Below are 22,651 nucleotides of genomic sequence, written 5' to 3' on the forward strand. Positions count from 1 at the left end.
CTGACCTGATTTTAAATGAAGCAGCAATCTCTTTCCCATCAGAGAAATGGCCTCCCACAATCACTTAACATAAACCTGGGTTTTTGAGGTTCTAAAACAGGGGAGCACATCAATTTCTGGAGTGATTTAATTCATTAGTTACAAACAGTAAAAATCAGGCTTGGCTAATCTTTCCCAGAATAAATAGAGAAAAAACAGGTTTGCCTCATTACATACAATACAGAATGACAGAATAATTATCTATCTACTGTATCTATCTATCTATCTATCTATCTATCTATCCATCCATCCATCCATCCATCCATCTATCATCTATCCATCCATCCATCCATCCATCATCCATCCATCCATCCATCCATCATCCATCCATCCATCCATCCATCCATCCATCCATCCATCATCTATCTATCTATCTATCTATCTATCTATCTATCCATCCATCCATCCATCCATCCATCCATCCAATCATCTATCATCTATCATCTATCTATCCATCCATCCATCCATCCATCCATCATCTATCCATCCATCCATCCATCCATCCATCATCCATCCATCCATCCATCCATCCATCCATCCATCCATCATCTATCCATCTATCCATCCATCCATCCATCCATCCATCCATCCATCCATCCATCTATCCATCTATCCATCTATCATCTATCTATGCATCCATCCATCCATCCACCTACCTACCTAACTATCAACACGGTGGATCAGTGGCTAAGACGCTGAGCTTGTCGATCAGAAAGGTCAGCAGCTCGGCGGTGTGAATCCTTAGCGCCGCATAACAGAGTGAGCTCCTGTTACTTGTCCCAGCTTCTGCTAACCGAGCAGTTCGAAAGCACGTAAAAAATGCAAGTAGAAAACTAGGAACCACCTTGGGAAGTTAACAATGTTCCATGTGCCGTTGGCGTTTAGTGCTGCCGGCCACCTGACCACGGAGAACGTCTTCGGACAGCGCTGGCTCTTCGGCTTTGAAACGGAGATGAGCACTGCCCCCGAGAATGACTAGCACATATGTGTGTTTACCTTTACTCTATCTATCTATCTGTCTGTCTGTCTGTCTGTCTGTCTGTCTGTCTGTCTGTCTATCATCTATCTATCTATCTATCTATCTATCTATCTATCTATCTATCTATCTATCTATCTACCTACCTACCTACCTACCTACCTACCCACCCACCCACCCACCCACCCACCCACCCACCCATCTTTTAAACCCACACACATTCGTGGAATGGAATGGAACAGAATAGAATAGAATAACAGAATTGGAAGGGGCCTTGGAAGTCTTCTAGTCCAACCCCTTGCTTAGGCAGGAAACCCTATACCACTTCACACAAATGGTTATCCAATCTCCTCTTAAAAACTTCAAGTGTTGGAGCATTTACAACTGGAGGCAAGCTGTTCCACTGATTAATTGTTCTCACTATCAGGAAAGTTGCTTCTCTCCTTGATCAGTTTCCACCCATTGCTTCTTGTTCTGCCCTCAGGTGCCTTGGAGAATAGCTTGACTCCCTCTTCTTTGTGGCAACCCCTGAGATATTGGAACACTGCTATCATGTCTCCTCTACTTTTTCTTTTCATTCAACTAGACATCCCCAGTTCCTGCAACCGTTCTTAATACAATAATACAATACAATACAATACAATAGTAGAGTTGGAAGGGACCTTGGAGGTCTTCTAGTCCAACCCCCTACTTAGGCAGGAAACCTATACCATTTCAGACAAATGGCTATGCAACATCTTCTTGAAGACTTCCAGTGTTGGGGCATTCACAACTTCTGGAGGCAACTTCTGTTCCACTGATTAATTGTTCTAACTGTCAGGAAGTTTCTCCTCAGTTCTAAGTTCCTTCTCTCCTTGATTAGTTTCCACCCATTGCTTCTTGTTCTACCCTCAGGTGCCTTGGAGAATAGCTTGACTCCCTCTTCTTTGGGGCAACCCCTGAGATATTGGAACACTGCTATCATGTCTCCCCTAGTCCTTCTTTCTCTTAAGCTAAACATACCCAGTTCCTCCTCTTCTTCCTCCTCCTCCTCCTTCTTTTCCCTCTTCCTCTTCCCCCACCTCTTCCTCCTCCTCCTCCTCCTCCTCTTCTTTTTCTTCCTCCTCCTCTTCTTCTTCTTCCTCCTCTCCCTCCTTCTCTTCCTCCTCCTCCTGTATGTGACACACATTAAAAAGAGAGGATTTTGATCAAGTAGCCATAACTGTTTGACTCCCTCTTCTTTGTGGCAACCCCTGAGATATTGGAAGACTGCTATCATGCCTCCCCTAGTCCTTCTTTTCATTAAACTAGACATACCCAGTTCCTGTAACCATTCTTCATATGTTTTAGTCTCCAGTCCCCTAATCCTCTTTGTTGCTCTTCTCTGCGTTCTTTCTAGAGTCTCCACATCTTTTTTACATTATGTTGAGTTCTGCAAGGCACAGAAGATGCTTATTATTTTAAATCAAGGTGAGCTGGGGATTGGGGTTCATCAAATATAGAGGAGTGTTTATTCGGAGCCTGCAGTGACATATGCATACACCAAAATTATCTGATTTATACAGCCGCCACCATCTGTAGATCTATTTGAAAAAGGCGGAATTCTACAACAATTATAAAAGGCAAAGATCTGGGAATGTCAGGCCAGAATTCCACCGAGCCTATTTTTAATTGAAAACAGGACTTTGTAGTCAAGGTTGTGTCAATCTTTTAAATAGCAGAGCTCAACGCAAAATCGCTCATCATAGTTTGGGTATTATCAGCGACATCAAAAGTTCTCTATTCAGGAACTTGTTCATAGATTCAAGGACTGAAGGCCACATCCTGTATGGCCCCTAAGAAAACTGACAAGCAAAATCCGATAAAAGTTTCTAAAAAAAGAAACCCTTCCACTCCATCTGCTAAATCCCCCCCCTCTTTCAAATACTAAATACCAATGCAGAAAGCATAGTCTATTTTTGTTCAAGCTGTTTAGCTGCTAATCTTACAAGTTGCATTGTGTTGGACCGCAAGTGTTTGGTAAATATTGTGGAGTCAGAGGTGGGTTTCACATAATTTTACCACTGGTTCGCCGCGCACCGAAAATGTGACCACACAGGGTTGCAAGCATTGTGCACTAGTAACACAAATACAACACAAATGTAACAAAGGCAACATTAAAAATATGGTTTTCTGCCTGGATGGTCTCCTGGAGTGAGCCGAAAGACAGAAGAGGGAAGCAGTGTGTTCCCTCCCATATTTGGGCATACCAGGGGTTGTGACACAATACACACACACACACACACACACACACACACACATACATGCATGCATACATACATACACACACACATACATACATACATTTTTTGAGCCCACGCTTGAAGATGGCAGGTGCGATCCTGCCGAAACGTTGCAAAGACAATCTCAACTTTACACGGGAAAAGACCCGAATACAACAAAACCAGCATACCTACACCTGTGAAAATCTACGAAAACAAATATATACATATATATACACACATACATACATGCATGCATACATACACACACACACACATATATACACATACATATGTGTATATATACACACACATACATATACATATATACACATATACATATGCACATATACACATATACATATACACATATATACATATATACACACAGAGACATACATACATACATGCATACATACATACACACACATATATACACATACATATGTGTATATACACACACATACATATACATATATACACATATACATATGCACATATACACATATACATATGCACATATGCACATATATACATATACACACACACACATACATACACACACACATATATACACATACATATGTGTATATATACACACACATACATATACAATACAATACAATACAATAGTAGAGTTGGAAGGGACCTTGGAGGTCTTCTAGTCCAACCCCCTGCCTAGGCAGGAAACCCTATACCGTTTCAGACAAATAGCTATCCATCATCTTCTTAAAGACTTCCAGTGTTGGGGCATTCACAACTTCTGGAGGCAAGCTGTTCCACTGATTAATTGTTCTCACTGTCAGGAAATTTCTCCTCAGTTCTAAGTTGCTTCTCTCCTTGATTAGTTTCCACCCATTGCTTCTTGTTCTACCCTCAGGTGCTTTGGAGAATAGTTTGACTCCCTCTTCTTTGTGGCAACCTCTGAGATATTGGAATAATGCTATCATGTCTCCCCTAGTCCTTCTTTCTCTTAAGCTAAACATACCCAGTTCCTGCAACCGTTCTTCATATGTTTTAGTCTCCAGTCCCCTAATCATCTTTGTTGCTCTTCTCTGCACTCTTTCTAGAGTCTCCACATCTTTTTTACATCGTGGCGACCAGAACTGAATGCAGTATTCCAAGTGTGGCCTTACCAAGGCATTATAAAGTGGTATTAACACTTCACGTGATCTTGATTCTATCCCTCTGTTGATGCAGCCTAGAACTGTGTTGGCTTTTTTGGCAGCTGCTGCACACTGCTGGCTCATATTTAAATGGTTGTCCACTAGGACTCCAAGATCCCTTTCACAGTTACTACTACTGAGTAAGGTATCACCTATACTGTACCTGTGCATTCCGTTTTTGTTGCCTAAATGTAGAACCTTACTCTTTTCACCATTGAATTTCATTTTATTAGATAGTGCCCAATGTTCAAGTTTGTCAAGATCCTTCTGTATCTTAAGCCTATCTTCTGGAGTGTTGGCTATTCCTGCCAGCTTGGTATCATCTGCAAATTTGATGAGTTCCCCATTTATTCCCTCATCCAAATCATTGATGAAGATGTTGAAGAGTACTGGGCCTAAAACAGAGCCTTGGGGTACTCCACTGCATACTTCCCTCCATGTAGATGCAGTTCCATTGAGAACTACACGTTGAGTGCGGTTGGTCAGCCAGTTACCAATCCATCTGGTGGTGAGGCTGTCTAACCCACATTCTTCTACTTTATCTAGTAGTAGGTTATGGTCTACCTTATCAAAAGCCTTACTGAAGTCCAAGTAAACTATATCAACGGCATTCCTCTGGTCCACTAATTTTGTCACATTATCAAAGAATGCAATAAGATTAGTCTGGCATGATCTGTTTTTGACAAATCCATGTTGGCTTTTGGCTATTACTTTGTTTGCTTCTAGGTGTTCGCAAATTCGTTGCTTGATTATTTTTTCCAGAATCTTTCCTGGTATTGAGGTTAGGCTGATAGGTCTGTAGTTTCCTGGATCTAATTTTTTCCCTTTTTTGAAGATGGGAACCACATCAGCTCTTTTCCAGTCCTCTGGTAGTTCCCCGGTGTTCCAGGATCTCTGAAAGATATAATTCAGTGGTTCTGAGATCTCGTCTGCTAGTTCCTTCAGAACTCTGGGGTGTAATCCATCCGGTCCTGGTGATTTGAACTCATCTAGGGTAGACAGGTGCTCACTTACCATTTTCTTCCCTATTTCAATTTGTGTTCCTAATTTTGTGGTGCTGCTTTTGATAGGTTGGACTGTTTTATCCCTTTGTGTAAAGACAGATGCAAAACATGAGTTAAATAGTTCTGCTTTCTCCCTGTTGCTTGTCACCTTCTTGCCACTTTCTCCTAGCAATGGACCAATTGTTTCCTTAACTTTTTTCTTGTTTTTAACATGTTGGAAGAAGCTTTTTTTGTTAATTTTTACTTTTGTGGCAAGCCTTTCTTCATTGTGAGCCTTAGCTTTCCTCACTTCATCTTTACAGGCTCGGGCTATTTGCTGATATTCTGCCTTAGTTATGTCCCCCTCCTTCCACTTTTTATACTTACTTTTTTTGTCTTTCAGTTTGTCAGATAGTTGTTTATGCAGCCATGCTGGTTTCTTTTGGGAGCTGTTGTTTTTCTTCTTCATTGGTATTGTGTTAGACTGGGCTTTTCTAATCTCATTTTTCAAAATTTCCCAAGCTTCTTGAGTTGTTTTCCCCTCGAGGATTCTCATCCATGGAATTTTTCCCAAGCTCTCTCTAAGTTTATTGAAATTAGCTTTCTTAAAGTCCAAGACTCTAGTTTGACTTTGTTCTACTACTTGTGTTTGGATAATGTTGAATTCCAATATTGCATGGTCACTTGCCCCCAGGGTTCCTATGACTTCAACACCTTCTATCATTTCCTCTCTGTTAGTGAGAATTAAGTCCAGTATGGCTGATCCCCTTGTTTCCTTCTCTACTTTTTGGAAAACAAAGTTGTCTGCTAGGTTTGTTAGGAACCTGTTGGATCTTCCACTTGGTGCAGAGTTTGTTTCCCAGTTGATGTCAGGGTAGTTAAAATCTCCCATTACTATTGTGGTGTGCTTCCTACATACCTTAGTTAGCTGACTAGCAAAAAGTTCATCTTCTTCCTCTGCTTGGTTGGGTGGCCTGTAGTATAGACCTATGGCAATGTCATTTCCCCCACAACCTTTAATATTGACCCAAATGCATTCAAGATAGTTCTCATTATTGTTGTGCTCTATTTCTGTAGAGACATAGTTATTTCTTATATATAGTGCAACTCCACCTCCTCTTTTATTTGGTCTATTTCTTTTAAATAATTTAAATCCTTCTAGCTGTATGTTCCATTTGTCAGTTTCATCCCACCAAGTTTCTGTAATGGCAATAATATCATATCTGCCCTCTTTTACTTGAATTTCTAATTCTCCCTGTTTATTCCTCATGCTCTGTGCATTGGTATATAGACATTTGAGTCCATTTTGATTGACCTTGTGTTTACTGTCTACATAACCTGTATTATGCCTGACTGCCCCTATTTTCTTGCCACTTGTGTGATTCATGCACATGGTATGACAATCACTATTACATGCTTGGTTTTGCTTGACAGCAGGAGTGATAATCTTACCTACACACACATCTATGTTACATGCATTTATAACCCTATGAATTTTAGTTTGCTGGGGACAGAGATGTTCTGTATCTATTAATTCTCTGTCCCCGCTCTTCAGTTTAAATGTTTATCAAGAAAATCTGTGAATTTAATGCCAAGTAACTCAGTTCCTTTCTTGGATGGGTGCAACCCATCTCTTTTGTACAGTTTCTCATTGGACCAGCTACAGGCTTCATGACTAATAAAACCAAAGCCTTCCCTTTTACACCACTCCTTTAGCCAAACATTAAACTCTGCTACACGCTGGCCCTTCCCTTTTTGTTCCTTATATACAGGTAAAACCTCTGAAAAGATAAGCCTACAACCTATACTATTAAGTTCATACCCCAAGTTCTGGAAATCATTCTGCACAGAAAGTACATCTTTCTGGGATAGATCATTAGTGCCAAGATGTATAATAGCATCAACGTCACAGTCCTTACTTGCATTCTTGACTATCTTAAGAATACGCCTCTTGTCTCTGCTGGCAGTAGCACCTGGCAGACACCTGACCTCTTTTAAAACCTCCGTATCCTCTCCTAAATTAACATCTCTTACGATTGAATCACCAACCAGAAGGTGACTTCTCTTTTTACATACCTTGATCTTCTTCTGCGACTGATGTGTGATACCTGGTTCCCCTTTTCGCCTTTCCGAAGAAAGTTCTTCGTTTTGGACCACGATCCCCTGCTTATTTGAGTCATCATTATCGCAACTGCCTTGACCTATCTCTTTAGTGTCCCCATTAAGGTCAGCAAGGGCACTATATCTGTTTTGCTGGGTCACATATACATATATACACATATACATATGCACATATACACATATACACATACACATATATACACATACACATACACATATACATACATACATACATACATACATACATACATACATACATACATATAATTTTTCAATTTTTGAATGCTGCATGTAACATGACCCTAGTAACATTTAACAAAATGTATTAAACATTTAACAAAAAGTATTAAGCCAGGGATGGTATTCACTTAACTTCCCTATCGGTTTGCAAATGTGAGCGCGGACGCATGCGCTTTGGCTAAAAAAAAGTGCCTAAATGGGATACCAGAGAGCCGGGGAGGGTGGGCGAGGCCACCTGTGATTTCTGCTACCGGTTCGGAGGAACCGATCTGAATTGGCAGAATCCCACCGCTGCATTCAGCCTAGGCCTGCTATCTTGGGGACGGAGGGACTCCGTATCGGAAACGCCCGCCTCATTTTTGATCCGTGACTTTCTTCCCCATCCCTTTTCTCCTATTCCGATTGGCAAACTCCACACGGAGGATGCACACCCCTCCCCTTGGCCCCGAAGTAACACACAACCCCGACTGTGTCCCTTCTAGCGACCGACGTCAGATAACCGCTGTGGAAATCCCACAAAGGTTCTTTCGGGCGGGGGGGGGGGGAATGTAGGCCGTTGGGAATTGGAGACAACTCCACGATTGTCTTCCCGTTACTCAGTTTGAGTCTCTCCACCCCACCACAGCCCGTCAGAAAGAATCCCCCCCCATCATCCTGAGTTAAAAGCTCTATTGTGTTAAGACACAAAAAGACCGATTCCAGCTTCAGCCTGCCTCTCCCATTTAGCATATCCTTTATTTGCCTCTTAATTGGCATTAGGCTCAGAAACCAGTCTAGGCGGGCCGTGGAATTGAAAGAAAAAAAAAAGCAACTAATCCATCCATATTTATATCTATCTATCTATCTATCTAAAACAAAGCGGGGTTTAATTAAAAGACCCCCCCCTTCCCCTCCTACTCTTCCCTTTTCCAACGTTTCCCAGATTACCGCTGAAAAGATGCCTTTGTTGCTCAGAGAATCTGTTTTCTTCTGGAAAGTAATGATCTTTTAAAACTATGGCTTTTAAAGGGAAAGAAAGCAGGGACAGATAAGTGACAAGAGGACTAAAACAAAGGAGGAAAAAAGGCAATTTGTGGCTTAAAGGCAGGCTTCCACTGAGCTAATGCTTTCCAAATGTATTCCGGCTGCAGGTTCGGTCGTCCTTTTCCTGATAATGAGGGATGATGGTCACTTCATCAAAAAGCTTTTCTTGGAGAAGATTCGGAGTAGCCCCATTGGATTTTTTTCTTTGGGGGGGTTGGGAGATGGGAGGGGAGGGGTCCTCCCCAAGGGCGCCCCCCAAGACTCAGGTCTCCAGATAGCTTTGCTGATTTGCAAATTATGGCAAAGGGACAGATAACAGCTCATTTGGTTGCGCTGCGACATCACAAAGGCCTGATTCTTTGATGCGGGATCGAAATGCTTGCACAGGGTGCAGGAAGAGCTTATGGAGGAGGAGTGACAAACTCATGGCCCGCGGGCCGCATCCGGCCCGCAGGGTGCTTAAATCCGGCCCGCGGGATCGGCCTGGAAATAGCAAAGGATCGGCCTGCGGTGCCTCTGCCGGCTAAAATAGGCCGTGTGCGCCCCTTATGCACCGATCACCAGGAGACGGTGAGTTTTAGTTCTGCTTTAGGCATGAAAGCCAGTCCGTGAGTTTGGGCCAATCAGCAGGGGACGGTGAGTTGTAGTCCCACTTTAAGCATGTAAGCCAACTGGGTGACTTTGGCCAATCCCCAGGAGATGGTGAGTTCTAGTCCTGCCTTAGGCATGAAAGTCAGTAAATGACTTTGGGTCAATCACTAAGAGACGGTGAGTTCTAGTCCTGCCTTAGGCATGAAAGCAGGCTGGGTGACTTTCAGCCAATCAGCAGGCGACGGGAAGTTCTAGTCTGAGTTACGAAAGCTTAAAGTACCAGTGCCGAAATGCAATGAAGGTGTCAGATGGAGAAGTGTGGAATTGTTAGGCAATTATAACATCAGAATATTTGCATCTTTTGGGGGGTGGGGGGGAAAGCACTCACAGATATTGTTGTCTCTAGAATTTTCATCACTCAGAAAAGTAGAGATACAATATCTTAGGAATTATGTATTCTAAAAGTGATTTCAGAATTTCTGGTTTTTTTTTTTTTTTGTCATTACAGATAAAACTTGTGTTTACCTGAAAGGAAGACCAATCTTTCCTCTAAACAATTGACCGTGAAAATGTGAAGGTCATCTTACATTGTAGTAATGAAAACATGAGATTTGCCTTGGTATTTAATCTTCCTGGAAATCTTGTGTCTTAAACACGAAAAGATCTGCCTTTCAGATAAATTCAGCATTTCGAGTGCTAGAACAAATTTGCCTAAATATTAATAAATATTCAGCTGTCAGTGACTCTAATACTTACACTACCTTTTAACAGATTTCTCTCTCGCGCGCTCACCTGCTACCAAGGCATTTTTAAAGAAAATAGCACTATTACAAGCAAAACACTATTTTAAAAATAATCTCATGTACCTCTTTCTGGATGTAGTCCAGGCCTACATATAGCTAACACCTTCGGGAGTTGTTCTAATCAGCACTCACTGTCAGATTACAGGTATAGTGCTCGACTTACATCCAAAATTGTGTCCAAAATTTATGTCACTGAGTGAGTCATTTATTAAGGAAGGTTCTACATTTATAAAATGTAGAAAACGAAATGCACAGGTACAGTATAGGTGGTACCTTGCTCAGTAGTAGTCACTGTGAGAGGGATCTTGGAGTCCTAGTGGACAACCATTTAAATAGGAGCTAGCCGTGTGCAGCAGCTGCCAAAAAAGCCAACACAGTTCTAGGCTGCATCAACAGAGGGAGAGAATCAAGATCATGCGAAGGGTTAATACCACTTTATAAGGCCTTGGTAAGGCCACACTTGGAATACGGCATTCAGTTTTGGTCACCACGAGGGTAATAAGTGCTGTTGTAACTTTGAATGTTTACTAAATGGCTGTAAATCAAGGACTTACTGTACTTAATAGAGCAATAGTTTCTGTTATTCATCACAAGCTACAAAAAAGCATGCAACAATATTACATTAAAGGTAAAGGTTCCCCTCGCACATATGTGCTAGTCGTTCCCGACTCTAGGGGGCGGTGCTCATCTCCGTTTCAAAGCCAAAGAGCGAGCGCTGTCCAAAGACGTCTCCGTGGTCATGTGGCTGGCATGACTAAATGCCGAAGGCGCACAGAACACTGTTCCCTTCCCACCAAAGGTGGTCCCTATTTCTCTACTTGCATTTTTTACGTGCATTCGAACTGCTAGGTTGGCAGAAGCTGGGACAAGTCACGGGAGCTCACTCCGTTACGCGGCACTGGGGATTCGAACCGCCGAACTGCCAACCTTTCTGATCGACAAGCTCAGCGTCTTAGCCCCTGAGCCACCACATCCGATATTGCCTTACGTATCTACATATTTTTCTAAGCACGGGGCTATTAAAATGATTTTTTTTTTCCATGAATACTCTTACGCCTGTTTACTTGGGAGGGGAAAAAAAACCCCTTCCGTTATTAAGCAGCTTATGCAGAGAATTAATTATAGCTCTACATTTTCCTTTTTATAAGACTCATAGATCAGGATGCAATTATTTAAACTTCATACATGAGAATCCAAAACTCAGAAAATAACCGCTTGGCTCCCAATCCAGCTGAGTTTTTGGATTACTGCAGGGATCTCGTTCCAATTGAATCCACGAAACTAATGCTTCAAGTCTATCTCAAAAAAAAAAAAGAAAAAGAAAAAAGATTGGGAGTATGCAAAAAAACAGAGTTGGCATTAAGATATTCATTGAAATAGGAAATTTTAGGGTTTAAATGGGATTTTCCCCCTCTTCCAACCACAGAATCTCTCTCAACAGAATGAATAACCATGAACGTAAGGAAAGAGAATGGGGAGTTATGAAGAAAAATATCTGATGAAAGGACAAAATGAAAACGAAAGGAGAAAAAATACGTGTAAGAGAATGAAAAACGATATAATGCCGTATAATGTGCAGAGAAAAAAAAAGATTGTCGCAAAGAATGAGTTAAAGAAAAGCACAGCACAATCAAGATTAAGAATGCGGGAAATACGGAGCAATTTCAATGAGAAGTTCAGTTAATAGTTTGGTGAAGAAGCAGTGATTCTCCCACAAAGGGAATACTACATTGCAGAATTAAAAGTTAAAATACAGGCAGTCCGTGACTTACAACGATTTACATTTAGTGACTGTTCCAAGTCACAACGGCACTGAAAAATGTGACTGATGACCATATTTCACACTCACACGACCATCGCAACATTCAAAATTCAGATGCTTGTGCTCTGACCTCAGCTTCCCAAGAGCATGAAGTCTTGGTCCCGACAAAAAACCCTTTTATTAATTTATTGTGAATTCTGCTCATTCACATCCAGCAAAGTATTTCAAGGGAGGATTTGCAGTCACAGACCTTCTCTGGCTTGGAGAGCTGCCAGGCCGATCTCTGCAAAACTTGGCAAGGAATCTCGGAGAGTCACGAACCAATGAAGGGAACTAATTGTCTCCTGCAAACTCCACTCCCCTTTCGCTCCTCTTTTATTTCCTCTGGGAGGGGCCATTCATCGTCCACCTGTGGCCTTACTCCCAAGTCGACCCCTGTTCTTTAACTGTTCCCTGCATCTGGCAACTCTGCGCATGCGTACACTGGGAACAGGCTTCAGCTGTTCTTCTGCTTCACTGATCTCTGACTCCGAAGGCAGCTGATAACTCATATACGGCCCTGGCCCCCTCTCTGCCTCCAACACAGAGCCCTCATCAGAGCCTTCCCCAGACTCCAGGACTGGCCCATCTTCCTCCCCAACCTCCTCACTGTCCGAATCTCCTGACAGCTCTGCTGGCAACCAGCTCATATTTATGACGGTTAGAGTGTCCCATGGACATGTCATTTCCTTTTGCGACCTTCTGACAATATAAAACCAACGGGGAAGCCAGATTCACTTAAAAAACACTAGCATAACAACTGCAATGCTCCACTTAGCAACTGTGGCAAGACAGGTTGTAAAATGGGGCAAAGCTCCCTTAGCAAATGTTTCACTTAGCAACATAATTGTTGGGCTCAATGGTGATCGTAGCTGGAGAGAAGCAACCTGGAATTAAGGAGAAACTTCCTAAGAGTGAAGGCAATTAGCCAGTGGAACTGCTTGCCTCCAGAAATCGTGGGTGCTCCAGCACTGGAGTCCTAAAGGTGTTTTTTTCAAGAGGCAAGTGGACTTTCTGGTTGTTGTTTTTCTTTCTTTCTTTGAAGGTGTTTTTCTTCTCATCTCAGAGCTGAAGAAGCGTCTTGGATGAGAAGCGAAACGTCTTGAAGGAAAAACCAGAAAGTCCAGTTGCCTCTTGAAGAAAGCACCTTTGGGACTACCCTGGACTGGATGACGGAGAATCTCCATAGACATCCATCACTGGAGGGTTTTAAATAAAAGACTGCACAGCCACCTGTCTGAAATGGTACAGGGCTGCATGGCTAACCTTTTTATTGTCGCCAAAAGCACGCATGCGCCCATAACGCAATGCGCACGCTCTCCCTGTGCTCCTTGCCCCGCTTAGCATGCGTGTGCGACTCCCACACACACACACACCGCCCCCACACATGTGTGTGTGACCGCCCCCGTGCCCCATTTGAAGCCTCCTAGAACCAAAAACGGGGCGTGGGGGGCGTGCCACAACCCCCATGCTTTCCCCTGCCCCTCACACCTGCACGGGTGAGCTCCCATGCGTGAGCATCTCCCATATGTGCCCTGCCTCACGCTCGTAAGTCCCTGTGTCTTAAAAGTTGCTCAGGTGGAGAAACAGGTTATCCCATGCACATTTTTTAAAATTAGCAATAACACTTAACATTCCGCTTCACGGTGCTTTACAGCCCTCTCTAAGCAATTTAGAGAGTCAACCTCTTGCCCCCTACAATCTGGGTCCTCGTTTTACCCACCTCGGAAAGATGGAAGGCTGAGTCAACCTTGAGTCCCATCAGGATTAAATTCCAGGCTGTGGGAAGGGTTAGCCTGCAATACTGCATTCTAACCATTGGAGTGGTGTGGTGGCCTAGAGGTAGAGCTCTCATCTCACAATCAGGAGGTTGTGAGTTCGATCCTAGGTAGAGGCAGATGTTTCTCTCTCTGGGCGCACTGAGAATATATCCGCTGAACAAAACTCCGCATTGGCGACAGGGAGGGCATCTGGCCATTGAAACACCCTGCTAGCTCCATTCAGTTGCCCAGACTCCGCCCCGCAAGGGATTATGGGAATGATGATTGCATTCTAACCACTGTGCCACCACAATTCCTTCCATTAGTCCTTTTGCCCCAAAAGCAAGCTTGCAAAAGTAACCAGGATGGCAGAGACCCAAAAATCAGCTGGCCAGCGGGAGGTGTAGACCTTGCACGGTGGATCTGAGCTGGGATGACGGCTTGCATGTTCGCAGAGAGGACTTTGTGTGCCACCTGTGGTTGGTCATCATGGGTATAGGGTCTCCGGCTTAAGCAGGGGGTTAGACCTCCAAGGTCCCTTCCAGCTTTATTCTGCTTGATTGATTAATTACCTGTACTTAAACGACTGGGATAAATTTAAATTGAGGAGATGCTGGGAGGAATATTTCAGATACCTGAACAAGAATGTTAGCGATAAAGAGGAGAATAGAAAGGAATAAGAAATATGTGAACACCCAAGACAAAAAAAGAAAAAAGAAAGTTATAAATGCTGCAAGAATCTTAAGAAATTGTACAGATGGTGCAAACGGAGGACCATGGAAATCTGGATACTGTTTGCTTAGGAAATGGCTAAGTGGATTGTTTAATGTGTGCGAAGGCTACGTGTGTGCCTGATGAATGGAAGAATGCGACAATTGTTGCCCTACACAAAGAGAAAAGGAGCAAGTCTGAATGCAAAAACTACGGGGGAGATGATCATCAAATGTTCCCGGGGAAAACATTTGGCAGAATTCTGAAGGGAAGAGTGAAAGAAACGACAATGAGAAAGAGTTGTGCGTAGCGGTAACCCAGGCGTGGGGAACACACAGTACACATTTGTGGTTTTTCAGCAACTCAGTTGAGAAATAGATCCATGGAACAATGTTTATTGTGATTTTGTTGAGCGAGATAAATGTGGGATAAATGTGTTTGAACAATACAATACAATAGCAGAGTTGGAGGAGACCTTGAAGGTCTTCTAGTCCAACCCCCTGCCTAGGCAGGAAACCCTATACCATTTCAGACAAATGGCTATCCAACATCTTCTTAAAGGCTTCCAGTGTTGGGGCATTCACAACTTCTGGAGGCAAGCTGTTTATAGGTGGTATTCAGCCGATTTGGACCGGTTCGGCTGAACTGTTAGTGGAAATTGTGGGTGGGGAATTCCAGGACACATTTGTGGTTTTTCAGCAACTCAGTTGAGAAATAGATCCATGTTTATCGTGATTTTGTTGAGCGAGATAAATGTGGGATTCTGAAGGGAAGTCCTCCAGCTTTATTCTGATATTGATTGATTGATTGATTGATTGATTACCTGTACTTGATTACTGTACTGGATTTTGTTGAGCGAGATAAATGTGAGATAAACGTGTTTGAACAATATAATACAAATAGCAAAGTTGGAAGGGACCTTGGAGGTCTTCTAGTCCAACCCCTTGCCTAGGCAGGAAACCCTAGACCGTTTCAGACAAATGGCTATCCAACATCTTCTTAAAGGCTTCCAAAATTGTCCAGGTTAAGAAACACTAGCTTAATATGATGCATGTAACTAGCCTGTACAGAATGCTTGTCCTCCCTGCTGAAGAGATGGCACTTACCCTGGTTAGTGCTTGGGGTACTGATTCGTGGATGCAGAGACTGGCACAGCCCTTCCACTGTGCCCATCCATTGGAGAGCAAACATGAGAAGCGCTGAACAGCTGATCCGCAAGCACGTTTCCTCTTCTTCGTTATTGATTTATTTCAATACCCTTTATCTCATAGAACAGAGCATAAAAACACAATTTTAGCATCAGTAACCCAGATTGCAAAATATAAAAAATTACGCCACGCGGAAAGCGCCCTGCTTTTCCATACCCCCCACCCAATATTCTATCCGGATTACATTTCCGTCAACGGAAATCAGCTCCAAATAAACAAGATTGTTCATCATTACCTTACCGGGAAAAGGAATTAATTAAGGGAGACTGGCAGATGCAAGCAGTCAAGAGCCACGCTGGGTTCACACTTGCGCTAACCTCCGCGGGGCCTTCACGCACCTTGCGCCAGCAAGCAGGGGCGCATGAATATTCAAACACAATCGCCGCATCGCCTCCCATTCCTGTTGTTTTGGCTGCCCTGCAAACTTGGAAGTCTCGCCGCCTTACCCTCGCCGCCCACTTCCCATCCGTTACTGTCTAATTAGAAAAGTGCAAATTAAATCAAATTTCAATGCTGGGCCGGGTCCAAAACGCAGGCGTTGAACGCAGGGAAAGGAAGGCTGTCTGAATTGCTCCCTGGGCACGTAGGCCCTTTCTCTCCCCCGTGCCGCTCAGCAGGCACCCAAGGATCCAATCTGTAGCTATTTACTCTCTGCCAGGATATTGTGGCTGTCGAGTTGCAAAAACTTGACAGGGCAAAGCCCCCGGTTGCTCTTGGTAAAAGGAGTTCAGATCTGAGGTCCCTGTTCTTATCGTTCAACCATTTAAAAAAAACGTGTTTAAAAAGCCGCCCCAGCAACGCGTCCGATCTCTGCAAGCCTTTAAAAAGCCGCGTGTATTAATAATGCACGTTTAATTAGGATTGAACTGTAATGGACAGGGGTTGCAGGCAGTGGTGGGAATCAAATAATTTAACAACCTGTTCTCTGCCCTAATAATTTCTTCCAACAACCAGTTCAGGAAACTGCTCATAAAGTTAACACCCAGTTCTCCTGAACCAGTGTGAACCTGAATCCCACTACTGGTGACAGGCCTAACTTTACATGCAGAAAAATGTCTCCGTTTGATTCCTGGCATATCCAGTGATAAAACGATGTTGTACAGCAGCCACAAGAAAGAAAATTCAGGCAGAAGGTCCTCAAGATAGGTGGTCCTTGACGTAAGGCGTTCTTAAGTGAATTGTGCCCAGTTTTATTATCTCTTTTTGCTAATTTTATTACCCTTTTTTTGTGTCTATGGAGATTCATGGTTGTCCCAAAGGTGCTTTTTTTCAAGAGGCAACTGGATTGCTTTTGTGTGTTTTTTTCTTTGAAGATGTTTCACTTCTCATCCAAGAAGCTTCTTTAGCTCTGACTCAAGGAGGGAACGGAAGGATTTATATTCCTTGCCATCATTTGCATCCTTTTAGAGAGACGTTGAGGCCACTTGGAGGTTTCCTCCCGTCTCCTCAGGGTCACCTGAGTAGTGCAGATGGGCGTGGAAACATCTTGGCCTCCAATTGACCTCAATAACTCTCAGAGAGAATGCTAACGACCAGGTGACTGCAAGGATTATAAATCCTTCCGTTCGGTACCATTCAGTTAGAACTGAAGAAGATTCTTGGATGAGAAGCAAAACACCTTCAAAAACAAGAAAGTCCACTTGCCTCTTGGAAAAGCACCTTGGGGTCTTTTTGCCAAGTTTCTTCAGCGCAACCCTGCAGCTGGTAAGTGAATCAATGGTTGTTAACCAAATCCAGCTTCCCCCATTGACTTTGCTTGTCAAAGGCCAGCAGGGAAAGTCACAAACGATGCTATTTGACCCTGGATGTCATCATAAATAGACACAAGTCACCAAGGGGCTGGATTTTGAACTCGACATGGAGATGGTGCAATGGTCACAAGTGCGAGGATCGATCGTAAGTCGCTTTTTTCCCAAAGCCTTCTTTGTCATTTTTGACTGGTTGCTAAATGTAGGGTTGGGTGTGATCCCCTATAGGACTATCAGATCAGGCCACTAGATGGCAGCAAATATTGAAAAACAGGCTTATTCTGACCCCTTGTGGTCATCCAGGAGTATGCACCCAAAGTCTGATGTTGGTATTAATGCCATTTCTGATCTCCAGCGGTTATTTGTGAGCTTATCCCGGCTGAAGTCTCCAAAATGGTTTGACTACAAGACATGTGAGCTTCACTCAGCACAGCTGTGCTGCTTGGGAATCATGGAACATGTAATCCAATTTATTTAGGAAGTACCCAGTTGGAGGCAGCCCAGTGGTGGGATTCAGCCGGTTCAGGCCAGTTCAGGCGAACCGGTTGTTAAATTGCTGGCTGGAGTCCAGGAGTCCCCACATGCCCCGTTTTTGCTCCCAGGAGCCTGCAAGAAAGTCTACTAGGCCCCCAAATGTGTGTGTGTGTGTGTGTTGGGCGGGCAGTGTGGCTCCCTCGTGGCCTGTTTTTGCTCCTAGGAGTCTGCAGGGAGTCCTACTAGGCCCAAAACAGGGCACGGGGGAAGGGGTTCCCTGTGGCCCATTTTTGCTCCCAGGGGGGTGCAGAAGGCCGAGTGCTGCCTCTCACACAACCTTGGCCACGCCCATCACGCCCACACCCACCCACCCAGCCATTAGGGCAGCGAACCTGTTCTTAAATTATTTGAATTCCACCACTGAGGCTTTTCAGATGTTCACCATCCTTCCAACGCGGATGACGTTACTAACATCCAGGGTCTCACAATTGTCATTTATTACCTCGGGCTAGTAATACTCAGTTATTTTCCAATTTAATTCACTAACATTTGTCAAAATACCGAGATTCTCTTCGGAGGGACGGTCCTGTAGCAACAAAGCACGTTATTATCTGCAAAGAGAGGCAGGTGGAAAAACAGTATTTTGTAGCAGAGAGTGTACTCAGATAACTATTGGCCACTTTTCATTAATATTGGGTGACAGATGTAGTTGACTTGAGATGTTGCATTGCCTTCACTTATGTTCAACTTTTTATCTTTCTTCTCTCTCCCCGCCCCCAGCCCCTCTCCCCCCCCCCCCCGAATCCAAACAGCCATAATAGCTGGAAATCTATCTCGGCATCAATCACCTCTATCAATTCTTGGATAGGTGGGGAAAAAAGTATCATCTATTTATTTTCACTATATTAAGAGAGGGGACAAAAAAGATGCAGGGGTAATGCAGTCCAGGCATCGAATAGGATGGAGGAGGGTCTGTGCGCGCACACCAGTGGAGGGGTCTGGGCGGTATGGCCCAGTACGGACGTATCGGTGGTAGCTGGGAGCAGTGGCCGCCGTACTGGAACAGTGGCTCGTTTGGCCCGCACGCCCACCTTTCTTACTGCTTTTTGATGCAAACAGGCCAATTGCGCATTCACGCACAGCATGTTGCGCCTGCGTGACCTCCACCGAGCAGCGGAGTGCTGCTGGGCGGTGGCACGCCTAGCCCCGTCGCAGCGTACTGCTTGTGACGGGATCCGGAACCCAGTACTGGTGCACACACATGAGATGCAGGTAGTCCTCGACTTACGACCAGAGTCGAGCCCAAAATTTCTGTGGAGAAGGGAGACATTTATTAAGTGAGCTTTGTTCCATTTTACAACCGTTCTCGCCAGCAGTCGTTCGGTGAATCACTGCTGCTGTAAAGTTAGTATCATGGTTGTTAAGTGAATCAGGTCTTCCCCATCGACTGTGAGGCGTGCCTCATTCAACATCCATTTATTTAGGGAAAAGGTACTTCGACTGGGTATGAAATGACAACAGCGAAAATGAAGCAAGATCTGAGGCAAAAAAGCACGAACTTGTACATATTAAATGTTTACCAAAATCCCTCCCCCCCAATTAGCCCGGCTCAATGTCCAATCTCCAACCCCCAAGGGTGTCATGTGGGGTGCATCTTCAGGTGGTCTCATTTAGCTGGTATGCAGAGACGGTTGACTTTGGCCAAAACACGAGCCTTCAGCATGCGCAGAAGATGGTAAGAACAAAACCCCGTCTTTCGAGATGCCTCCACCAGCACGCTTCCCCTTCCAAATACCATAAGCCCCCTCCCTCCCCGTTACTATGGCAGCTGATAGCAAGCAAGGAAGGTCTCAAAAGGGGATCACGTAAACCCGGGACACTGCGGCCGTCATAAATACGGAGTTTGCCAAGTGTCTGAATTTGGATCATATGACCATGGGAATGCAGCAATGGTCGTTAAAACGGACATAAAACACTTTTTTTCCTGTGCTGTTGTAACTTCGAATGGACACTAAACAAATGGTTGTAAGTCAAGGACTACCTGGATGACCTCCACTCATCCGTTCATGGGGTGCGAGGACCTGCCAATGAGATGTTGCGGCTATGGCTTGCCCATCCTGGTCTATCTCAAAGCAGAGCAAAAGAAAGTTTCTCATATCTAAACTACATTTTTGAGCCAGAAAGAAGGAATAGCAATCAATAGCCCTTAGACTTATATACCGCTTTACAGTGCTTTACAGCCCCTCTCTAAGCAGTTTACAGAGTCATCTTATTGTCCCCCAACAATCTGGGTCCTCACTTTACCCACCTCGGAAGGACGGAAGGCTGAGTCAACCTTGAGCCTGGTGAGTTTCGAACTGCCAAATTGCAGGCAGCCGGCAGTCAGCAGAAGTAGCCTGCAGTACCCTACTCTAACCACTGTGCAACTGTGGCTCGTAGGAAGGAAGGAGACTGACAGGAAGGAGACTTTCCGGGGAATTCTGGGAGTTGAAGTTCAGAAATTTTGAAAGATGCACCGCATAAGAAGGCTCCACACTCAATTGATGGCCCAAGGGGCAGAGATAAACCTCCAAGCGGCCTCGGTGACCCTCAGAGAGAATCCCAACGACCAGAGGATTGCAAAGAATATAAATCCTCCCATTCTCCACCGTTCACTCAGAACTGAAGAAGCTTCTGGGCCGAGAAGCGAAACGCCTTCAAGGAAAAACAAAGGGAGCCCAGTTGCCTCTTGAAAAAGACCGTGCACGAGGGGAATTTTTTGAATAGATGTTAATACTGCCATCAGCCAGAGAAAGGAGGAATGTTTACTCTGATCCTCAATGGGAGGCAAAGAAGCACTGAGGGTCTTTAAGGCCGGCATCTTACAACAGTCGACAGATGTACGATATCGTCATTATACAGAGCTCAGCAGCTCCTCGCTTATTGTTGGTGGCTCCTGGGATGCCATCAATTGCCAAGAGAATTTTGCAAAGCCGAATCCCAAAATCCCAATAAGGATTCCTTTTGAATGCCTTCTAGAACAGGGGTGTCAAACTCCCGTCCCAAGGGACAGAGGCAGCCCGCGATGTGGTCGGATCCAGCCCATGGGGCCGGCCTGCCAGAGTTTGGGGAGGGGCGTCAAATTGGCCATGCCCATCCCGTCGGCCACAGCCACCTAATCAGCCACACGCGACCTGCCCACTGAGATCAACCGCAGTCCTGATGTGGCCCTCAATGAAATTGAGTTCTAGAACAGGGGTCAATAACCTTTCGGGCCTCCGGGGCCACTAAATTCATCATTTTAAATCCCGCGGACCAATAATGACCGGCTGGGTGGGTGTGGCTAGGGGATCATGTGACTGGGTGGGTGTGGCCAACTCGATGTCACTCCGGTCAAGGGGTGCCTTGCTAGCCTCTACTCGCCCCTCCCCTCCCAGCCCCTCTATGCCTGTCCACCTGGGCTCCTTAGGGCCCCAATAGGAAGCAGTTGCTGGAGTTAAGCAGCCACCACGAGAAAGAGTTGGCAAAACAGCTCAGTTCAAATTGAATCTGACCGAGAAGGAGGCTCAACAGAAGCACCTCACTGAGGACTACGAGCATAGGCTTTCCAAGCAGAGGGACGACCTATGGAACTGCAAGGCCAGTTACTGGCGCCTGGAGGCTCAGCGGGCTGAGATGGTCAGCCAGTTCCAGACCATGATGCAGTCCCACTGGAACGAGGCCCTCCGGCTCTTCGCCACCAGCGGCTCTTCCCTCCAGCCTTCGCCCAAAACCCCCCACCAGGAGGCTGAAGGAGACCCCAAGTCAGAATTTCTGCTCCCCTCCGACCCACACAGAAAGACCCTGAAGGGGGAGACTCTGCAGCAACAAAGCCTTCATTGCACGTATCCAGCCCAGGGGCCATAATTTGAGGACCCCTGATTGAGTGCAATATAAAAAACGCAAATAATTTTTCTATGGACCATCAAAACTTTCTTATGGACCACCTGTGGTCTACAGGCCACCAGTTGGGGACCGCTGTTCTAGAACAACATTAATATCCAGAGTGAGAAGTAAGGTACTTCACCTGTTGGAAGTATCTTAAGAATAATCCATCAAATGGTGCTTGAAGTCGGCAGCCTCGTCCTGGGTGTGTTCTACTTCCACTTTACCTGTGGAGAAAAGAATAACGGAATAAGTACCAGCCCTTCTTTTTTAAGAAATACGGGAATAATAATAACAAGGAAAAATAATCGGCCTTCGACTTGCCCCCCATAAGTGAGCCCAAAACTTCTGTGGCTGAGCGAAATGGTTATTAAGTGAGCTTTTTTTTAATATGCCAGTGTCTTGCTCTCCAAAGCAACTGCAGATAAAGTCTAGATCAGTGATGGCTGATCTTTTTCTCACCATGTGCCAAAAGCATGTGCAAGCACACAGAATGCAATGCACATGTGAGAACAATTAATCAGTGGAACAGAATTTGCCTCCAGAAGTTGTGAATGCCCCAACACTGGAAGTCTTTAAGAAGATGTTGGATAGCCATTTGTCTGAAACGGTATAGAGTTTCCTGCCTAGGCAGGGGGTTGGACTAGAAGACCTCCAAGGTCCTTTCCAACTCTGCCATTGTATTGTACATGCGACCTTCCCCCCCCCCCCTGCGCATATGCAGCAGAGACCTGAAACCTAGCTGGCTAGCTGGAGGCATGGGTACACACATGGTGGAGCTAAGCTGGGCCGATAGCTCGTATGTCCACAGAGAAGGCATGCCATAGGTTTGCCATCACAAGTCTAGATAGTAATGGATGAATT

The 22,651-nt window shown here is 44.6% G+C and overlaps 1 protein-coding gene across 1 annotated transcript in view; it reads right to left on the reverse strand.

The window, feature by feature from the left end:
* TENM4 (teneurin transmembrane protein 4) overlaps positions 1-22,651 on the reverse strand; it is a 490,922-nt gene that overhangs the window by 300,525 nt on the left and 167,746 nt on the right. The window contains exon 3 of the mRNA XM_081952366.1: positions 21,930-22,014. The gene's annotated coding sequence lies outside the window, so the exon portion shown is untranslated. The remainder of the gene's footprint in view (positions 1-21,929; positions 22,015-22,651) is intronic.

This window comes from Natrix helvetica (assembly GCF_964273705.1).
Source record: "Natrix helvetica genome assembly, chromosome: 4".
Classification (NCBI taxonomy): Eukaryota; Metazoa; Chordata; class Lepidosauria; order Squamata; family Natricidae; genus Natrix; species Natrix helvetica.